The sequence below is a fragment of the Phyllobates terribilis genome, unplaced genomic scaffold (assembly GCF_046119375.1).
Source record: "Phyllobates terribilis strain yellow unplaced genomic scaffold, ASM4611937v1 Scaffold_200__1_contigs__length_3551848, whole genome shotgun sequence".
In the NCBI taxonomy this organism is placed as follows: domain Eukaryota; kingdom Metazoa; phylum Chordata; class Amphibia; order Anura; family Dendrobatidae; genus Phyllobates; species Phyllobates terribilis.
In genome coordinates, this window is record NW_027362960.1 from 1,261,312 (window position 1) to 1,270,846 (window position 9,535).

The 9,535-nt window shown below is 46.9% G+C and overlaps 1 pseudogene; it reads right to left on the reverse strand.

Annotated features, from left to right (window-relative positions):
* Positions 1 to 3,679: 3,679 nt before the first annotated feature.
* LOC141213606 (uncharacterized) lies at positions 3,680 to 7,341 on the reverse strand (annotated as a pseudogene).
* Between the last annotated feature and the right edge of the window lie 2,194 nt (positions 7,342 to 9,535).

A 9,535-nucleotide genomic window follows, 5' to 3' on the forward strand; every position in this document is an offset into this window, starting at 1 on the left:
CAGAGGAACTGGAGTATGAGGAGGAATCAATGTGTACAGACTGGATTCCTGCAATCCTTGGAGTTGGCAGAACACGTACAGCGCCACTCTCAAGATCTGTACCCGGCTCCACAACATTTACCCAATGGGCAGTGAGGGAAAGGTATCGTCCCTGTCCATGCTTACTGGTCCACGCATCGGTGGTCAGGTGGACCTTGCTACTGACGGTGTTTTGTAGCGCATGTTTAATTTTTCCTTCCACATGCTGTTGCAGGGCAGGAACGGCTTGCCTGCTGAAATAAAAGCGGCTGGGCACGTTGTATTGTGTGCCAATGCCATAAAGTTACGGAAGGTGTCAGTCTCCACCAGCCTGAATGATAGCATTTCAAGGGCCAGTAGTTTAGCAATGCCAGCATTCAGAGCCTGTGCTCGGGGGTGGTTTGCCGAATATGGGCGCCTTTTCTCCCATGCCTGTGCTAACGATGGCTGTAGACTGGCCTGGGAGTGGGAGGATGACAGGGAAAGTGGTGCTGTGGGTGGAATTACATTGTGTCTCTGTACAACAGTGCCAGAGATTCTTCCATGGCGATCCTGTGAGGAAGCCGAACCAGCTGTGTGTGAGCTGGAGGAAGAGGCTACAACACGAGCTGAAGAGGTGGTAGGTGGCGCTGTAGGTTGGCCTAGGTCTTCAGTGTGTTTTTGTAACTCCACCACGTGCTTGGTCCGCACATGTTTCCACATATTTGTGTTATTGAGGTTGCTGACACTTTTCCCTCTTTTCACCTTATGATTACACAGCTTGCATTTGACAAAGCAAATGTCATCTGCAACTGTGTCAAAAAAGGACCAGGCACTGCAAGTCTTGGGAGCACCCGCTTTGGATTTTGGAAGAGCCATGCTCCTAATGGGTGCCAAAGTGGAGGCTACAGGCAACCAAGTTTGCCCCCTCCCTCTCCCTCCTTTTTGGGCCGTTCGGGGAATCTCTTCCTCAGAGCTGCTTCCACCACCTTCCTGTCCATCACGCCATGACGAGTCAAGGACCTCATCATCTACACCACCCTCTTCAAACAACTGCTTCTCCTGGGTAGTCTCGAGAGCACAGTACGCACCAGAAAGTGGCACCTGAGTCTCATCATCAGATGCGTACTGAGGTGTGTTGACCATAGGCACTGGCCCACCCACCTCTTCAGATTCAGAGAGACAAAGCAGTTGCGCATCGCTGCATACTACCTCTTCTTTAAATTCTAGAATTCTGCTTGGCTGGCCCCCTCTTTCCAAGCCAAGAGATTCAGAGAACAGAAGTAGAGATGGCTCCTGTCCAGGGCTCTCTGACTGCCTGGGCAATTTGGCAGGTGGTGAAGAGACAGATTGGTGCTCTTCAGTGCTCAGGACCTGAGAGGATCTGGAACTAATTGAAGTCGATGCGTTAGCTGCCATCCATCCGACAACGGCTTCAATTTGGTCCTCCCACAGCAGTGGGGTACGGCTAGCTCCTACAAAGCTGCGCATAAAGGACTGTTCCCTGTTAAAACTGTGGGATGCTGAGTCACTGGTGCCCGCAGCAGGCACAGAATCTCCACGTCCTCTCCCTGCAGGCACATAATCCTCACGTCCTCTCCCTGCAGAACCTCCACGCCCACGACCACGACCACATGCCTTATTCCCTGCCTTCTTCATCTTGGTAGACTGGTAAATATAGGCAGAAAAGTACTAAGGGCTTAGTGTGCTTATTCCTGAACAGCTGCTAACAGGTATAAGAAACACTAATTTTATAAAGTGTGGACTAGACTTTAATATGAGCTAATGTGGCCTACACAACTATAAAGTGGAGTGTTTGGTGAACTTTATTTAGGTTTTTTTTGTCACAAAAAGACACTGGGTGTGCCCAAAGATGTAATACCAATAGTATCACAAACTTTTTGTAGCTATTACAATGTAGGAAGGTAACCTACAATGCAATAGATGAGGCTACAAAAAATAGGCTAATACTAATCTGGTTGGGGCTGCAGGGCACAATGCTGCAGAAAGGCTCCTCTATCTACTCCTATATAGTGTGTTTGCAACCAATGTAGCTGAATACGGATGGAACCACCACACTAATAGGAGATATCAGGAAAAATTATCAATTAGCAAAAAAGGATAATGTATGAGGCAGTGACGCACGCTGAGCGCACTACAACCAGACGTGGCTGAAGTACACACTGCAGGATGAGCTGCACTCACACACACAGACCTTGCAGACAGCGGTGCACAGTACAGATGCAGAGCACTGTGCACTAGCGCTGCAAGACAAAAAAAAAATTCTCCATCTACTCCTATATAGTGTGTTTGGAACCAATTTAGCTGAATACGGATGGAACCACCACACTAATAGGAGAAATCATGAAAAATTATCAATTAGCAAAAAAGGACAATGTATGAGGCAGTGACACACACTGAGTGCACTACAACCAGACGTGGCTGAAGCACACACTACAGGGTGAGCTGCACTCACACACACAGACCTTGCAGACAGCGGTGAACAGCACAGAGAACTGTGCACTAGCACTGCAAGGCACAGTGATTTAGAAAGTAGCTTGGGTAAAGCAGAATAGACCAAATAGGTAGCTAAAACTGTTCCTCAGAACAACAGCATCCTATCCCTAACTGAATTCACAGCAGAGTGAGCTCAAAATGGCGGCGGCGGCTTTTATTGTGCATCATGACATCATTTCAGCAGCCAATCACAGCCATGCCATTAGTCAACATGCCTAACAGGATGTGCCTACACTTCTTAGGATCCTCATTGGCTGAATAAAATGAAACTGGCTCATTGCATTATGGGAACTTCCGATTCCGGTATACGATATTCTAAAAGTATCGGAATTAAGTATCGGAATTCCGATACCGCGAATATCGGCTGATACCCGATATTTCAGTATCGGAATGCTCAACACTATTAAGGGCATGAAAATTCAAAGTTTGAAAATTGCAAAATTTTCAAAATTTTCGCCAAATTTCCGATTTTTTCACAAATAAACGTAAGTGATATCAAAGAAATTTTACCACTATCATGAAGTACAATATGTCACGAAAAAGCAATCTCAGAATCAGGGGGATCTGTTGAAGCGTTCCAGAGTAATTACCTCATAAAGTGACAGTGGTCATAATTGAAAAAATTGGCCTGGTCAAGAAGGCAAAAACAGGCTCTGGCGCGAAGTGGTTAATGGATCAGACGATGCTTCAATGACACAGACATTTGTGGTAATTAAAACATTTATTATGTAAACACAGATATCAGCCTAGTTGAAAAATAACTAATTGAAAATTTGGTTAAGTTAATTTTTTTTTGTTTTTTTATTTTATGTTAAATTTAGAAATGAGGTATTTGTTATTTTGTCTGGGAAAGAGGAAGGCTTTGTGAAGAGTGTGTAACCTTTTCCACAAACAAAAATAAGCTCACAACCCCCGTCAAGGATCCTCATTGTCTCGCGAGTCCCTAACTAATGTTTCTAAGCAATTTTGAAACAAAGCCAATTAAAAAAAACCTTTACCTACAATTCTATCTAATGTTGACATTATTTGTTTCACTCTATTTGCCATGGGACACTACCCTCTGGTGACATAAAATAATCACAAAATATATTCCTGACTCGAAGGCCAGAGGGACCAGGTTGTGGACCACGCTGAATAACGTGTGGTAATAGCACGCTGAACATTCTCACATCCTCAACATCATCCAAGGATGATTCATATGTTCGTTATGTAAGAGGATGCTTGCCTTTATGGCTGCCTTGACATTGGCAGGATGCCTTTGTATAGCACTGTCAAATATACGCCACTTAGAGGTTAACAATCCAAAATCACGCTCAACAAAACAACAGGCTTTCGTCAATCGCATGATAAAAATGCGCCTCTGTGTCTCCAAACTCTCCACGCAAACTGCCTCAAAACATGGCTAGAGAGCACAAAACCCTCATCAGCAACCATAATAAATGGTGCAGGTGGACCAGAGGCTCCTGGAAGTGCACATGGCTGGGGAAGGTTGGCATTCGTTTCAGCAAGCCGCCTTGCAAATCTGGAGGAGCGAATAATACGAGCATCTGTCAGCAAAAGCCAGCAGCACTGCTGAGAAAAAAATGTAATTTATTAAAGAATCATGAGCCTGAGTTTGGCGACTTCTTGACACGAATGTGCTTCCCATCTAGTGCATCTATACAATTGGGAAACTGTGCTGCTTCCATGAACCCCTGGGCAATCCTCACCCAGTCATGTGCTGTTGGCTGAGGCATCAACCGGCTCTTCAGCTTGTCCCAAATAATATCACAGGTTGTCCGCACAATCTGTGAAATTGTCGAAGTGCCAAGGAGGAACTGGAAATGGGGGGAACTAAAGGAATTGCCAGTAGCCAGGAATCTGAAATTACTAATAAAAACATTTTAAAAACCAAATTCAGACATAATGACCAAAAGATTTCAGTTCACAAATAAGCAATGTACACTGATTGGGTTATAAAATGTGGAATATAGTGAAAACATATTATAGGCAGAAAATGTAATCCCCAAAAATTCACATCCAACCATATTCAATACATGGCCAGTGTTTGGGCAGAACAGAAACCACAACTATGAAGGAAGCACACAGGTGTGACATATACTGGAGAGCTGCCAAATGATGAATAACACATGTGGGGGAGGGGAATGGCCTTAGCTTCGCTATCATTTCACATATGCAAATAATTGTGGTTGCATTTGTAAACTTTAACCTTGGAGATTAATAAAACATGGGCAGCATTAATGTAACATACCTGGTGGCGTCCTTGCATTGTGGTCCATCTCCCACTGTGCAAGAGCGCGCACTTGATCTCCAGTCCAGAATGTCTCTCTGGCTTCCCTCCATGCTGTCTGTTTGTGTCTGTTTCTGCTGCTTAAGGGCGGCGCCCGATCACTTCCTGCTTTTTGTACCTGCTGTGGGTCACACCCCTTGAGCGTCCTCAGCCTATTGCTGTCTGTCACCTGGTATTTAACCAGCTGCTCCAATCAATCCCTGCCTGAGCATTGTGTTTCATTTAGTGTGCTCTTGCACTCTGAATGTGCCAGGTCCGTTCTGTGTTCTCTTGTCTGCCTATCCTGGAGGCTGTATTTCCAGGCCTGTCTGAACACGCTCCTAGCCTGTTCCTCTCGCCCTCTAGGGGCTGCATTCCTAGACCCGCTCCTGTATCTAGTCTGTCCTGTCTGAACACGCTCCTAGCCTGTTCCTCCTGCCTTCTAGGGGCCGATTACCTAGACCCGCTCCTGTATCTTGCCTGTCCTGTCTGAACACGCTCCTAGCCTGTTCCTCCCGCCTTCTAGGGGCTGCTACCTAGACCCGCTCCTGTATCTTGCTACTGTGTCTGTTCTTGTCTGTATACTCTTCTAGCCTGTTTTCCCGTGTTTCTCTATGTCCGTACCTTTCCTTTTTCTGCAGAGTCTGAACTCGTACCTTACTCCTGCTTGTTGTCTCTGTACTCCCGTTTGTGAGTTTGTGGTCCACTCGCTACTTCACTGCAAGTACCCTGTGGGTATCTGGCTCTGCCTTTCCCTTCCTGTCTGTTCCGTGTGAACAGAGTCCTGTCCCCCCTGCTCTGCCTTGCTCACCGCTCCGGCGGTTCTAGCCTGCTCTGCCTTGCTCACCGCTCCGGCGGTTCTAGCATGCTCTGCCTTGCTCACCGCTCCGGCGGTTCTAGCCTGCTCTGCCTTGCTCACCGCTCCGGCGGTTCTAGCCTGCTCTGCCTTGCTCACCGCTCCGGCGGTTCTAGCCTGCTCTGCCTTGCTCACCGATCCGGCGGTTCTAGCCTGCTCTGCCTTGCTCACCGCTCCGGCAGTTCTAGCCTGCTCTGCCTTGCTCACCACTCTGGCGGTTCTAGCCTGTTCTGCCTTGCTCACCGCTCCGGCGGTTCTAGCCTGCTCTGCCTTGCTCACCGCTCCGGCGGTTCTAGCCTGCTCTGCCTTGCTCACCGCTCCGGCGGTTCTAGCCTGCTCTGCCTTGCTCACCGCTCCGGCGGTTCTAGCCTGCTCTGCCTTGCTCACCGCTCCGGCGGTTCTAGCCTGCTCTGCCTTGCTCACCGCTCCGGCGGTTCTAGCCTGCTCTGCCTTGCTCACCGCTCCGGCGGTTCTAGCCTGCTCTGCCTTGCTCACTGCTCCGGCAGTCTCGCTCCGCTCTGACTCCTTTGCTCACTGCTCCGGCAGTCTCGCTCCGCTCTGACTCCTTTGCTCACTGCTCCGGCAGTCTCACTCCACTTTGACTCCTTAGCTCACTGCTCCGGCAGTCTCGCTCCGCTCTGACTCCTTTGCTCACTGCTCCGGCAGTCTCGCTCCGCTCTGACTCCTTTGCTCACTGCTCCGGCAGTCTCGTTCTGCTCTGACTCCTTTGCTCACTGCCCCGGCAGTCTCGCTCTGCTCTGTCTCCTTGCTCACTGCTCCGGCAGTCTCGCTCAGCTCTGACCTCTTGCTCACTGCTCCAGGCGGCCTCGTCCTGCTCTACTCTTGCTCACCGCTCCAGGCGGTCTCGTCCTGCCCTGCTCTCGCTCACCTCTCTGGGCGGCCTCACTCTGCTGTGTTTGTCCGCCACATCTGTGGTTCTGTTCCTGAGTCCCAGTGTGTACTGGGTCCTATCCCGCCTGTGTTCCTACCTGCTAGTGCCTCCCTGTCTGCACTCTAGCCGTGCTTGCCTGTACCCCCCTGCCTGCATACCCGCCTGCCTGCATACCAGTCGTGCCTGCCTATACCCACCAGTCTGTTCCTGTATTCCCCTGTGTGGGTCAACAGCCGTGTCCGGGGTCTGTCCTGGAGTAGCACCTGGTCCCTCTACTCGGTTCCTCCTTGGTGCACTGGCGTCGTATGCCGTCGTGCGACCCTGGTCGGATCGGGTGAATACCTAGTTACGCCCCTCCAGGCATTCACTCTCCGGCACGGTCCAGTGGAATCACACGCACACGCCGCTCAGCCCGGGCGTGTACATTACAATTAATAAATAATGTTCACTGGCAAACATAGTTAAGGGGTTATCAAAAAATGAGTGAGGAAGAAACTTACCTCGGTTACTAGCAAACGCTCCTCTGGAGAAATGCTTAGTCTCATGCAGGTGTCTTGTCTAAGTATGAAAGGACACAAATCCTCCAGACGTTTGTCCAAACAACACATGGACAGGCGACAGAAAGCCACAAACTTTGCTGTATATTTGCGAAGTTTATTTTCCAATGTATGAAAATGTCCATATGCCCCACGTTGCAAGAGGAGAGGGTGAACCCATAGTGTTTGGGACGCCGTGGTTCTTCACCAAGAATATGACGCAGAACCACAAAGCGACGGGACAGAAGCCAGTCCAACCACAACAACGCCTCATTGGAAACAGACATATCTGTCAAACCACAGAACTACTAACACACGAGCCAAAGCATAAATGTGTGAGCTAATGGTGCTTTTAAGGATTTTAGTACCTAATTACTAAATTGGCACACCTTTTCCATATCAAACCATTTAATTATAGATAAAATTATCATTTCTGAAACAAATTGTAACTTCCAGTACATATTCACACGGAAAGCACACGGATGATAAACATGGACAGCACACGGATGCAACACGTAACACGGATAGCTCCGGTACTGGAAAAAAATGGAGATGTGAAACCGACCTAAAGATTTTGTATCCACTTGAGAAGTTTGTGCAAACGCTAAAGTCTGTCATAAGCGGCCGGCCGGTGTATTAGCCCCATTGCCAATTCCAGAACGACAGTGGACTCATCTGTCCATGGATTTCATCATGGATTTGCCTCTGTCTGGTGGGAAGACTGTTATTTGGGTGGTTGACCGATTCAGTAAACGGGCTCATTTTGTTCCTTTGTCAGGGTTACCTGATGGGAGACACTCTCCAGGTTGTTTAATTGTCATGTGGTGAGGTTACATGGAATTCCTCATAACATTGTGTCTGATAGGGGAGCGCAATTTGTCTCCAAATTCTGGAGAGCGTTTTGTAATAAGCTGGGGATTGACTTGTCATGTTCCTGTGCCTACCACCCTGAAACCAATGGTCAGGCAGGAAGGATAAATCAATCTTTGGAACAAATTTTAAGGTGTTTTGTTGCGCCTCAGCAGAAGGACTGGTCTTCATTCTTACCTCTTGCTGATTTCACCTTTAATAGTCAGATCAATCAGTCAACTGGAACCTCACTTTTTTGGTAATTATGGTTTTCATCCCCATTTTGGTGAATTTTCTAAGATAAGTTCTGAATGTCCTGGAGTGGAGATCGCCATACATTAACATGGGGGATGTTACATATTTACATAGGTTGAAAAAAGATCATATAATTGTCCCCATATATTGCTCCATACAGAATAATGGGCCCCATATAATGCTCCATACAGAATAATGGACCCTATATATTGCTCATACTGAATAATGGACCCCATATAATGCTCCATACAGAATAATGGACCCAATATAATGCTCCATACAGAATAATGGACCCCATATATTGCTCTATACAGAATAATGGGCCCTATATAATGCTCCCTACAGAATAGTGGGCCCTATATAATGCTCCATACAGAATAATGGGCCTCATATATTGCTCCATACAGAAAAATAGGCCTCATATATTGCTCCATACAGAATAATGGGCCTCGTATAATGCAGCATACAGAATAGTGGGCCTCATATAATGCTCCATACAGAATAATGGACCCCATATAATGCTCCATACAGAATAATGGACCCCATATATTGCTCCATACAGAATAATGGACCCCAAATAATACTCCATACAGAATAATGGGCCCTATATAATGCTCCATACAGAATAATGGACCCTATGTATTGTTCCATACAGAATAGTGGGCCCCATATAATGCTCCATACAGATTAATGGACCCCCATATATTGCTCCATACAGAATAATGAGCCCCATATAATGCTCCATAAAAAATAATGGGCCCCATATAATGCTCCATACAGAAAAATGGGCCTCATATATTGCTCCATACAGAAAAATGGGCCCCATATATTGCTCCATACAGAATAGTTGGCCCCATATAATGCTCCATACAGAATAATGGACACCATATATTGCTCCATACAGAATAGTGGACCCCATATAATGCTTCATACAGATTAGTGGACGCCATATAATGCTCCATACAGAATAATGGACCCCATATAATGCTCCATACAGAATAATGGACCCCATATAATGCTCCATACAGAATAATGGACCCCATATATTGCTCCATACAGAATAATGGGCCTCATATAACGCTGCATACAGAATAATAGACCCCATATAGTGCTCCAAACAGAGTAATGGACCCCATATAATGCTCCATACAGAATAATGGGCCCAATATAATGCTCCATACAGAATAATGGGCCTCATATATTGCTCCATACAGAATAATGGGCCTCATATAGCGCTCCATACAGAATAATGGACCCCATATAATGCTCAATACAGAATAATGGGCCCCATATAATGCTCCATGCAGAATAATGGACCCTATATATTGCTCCATACAGAATAATGGACCCCATCTAATGCTCCA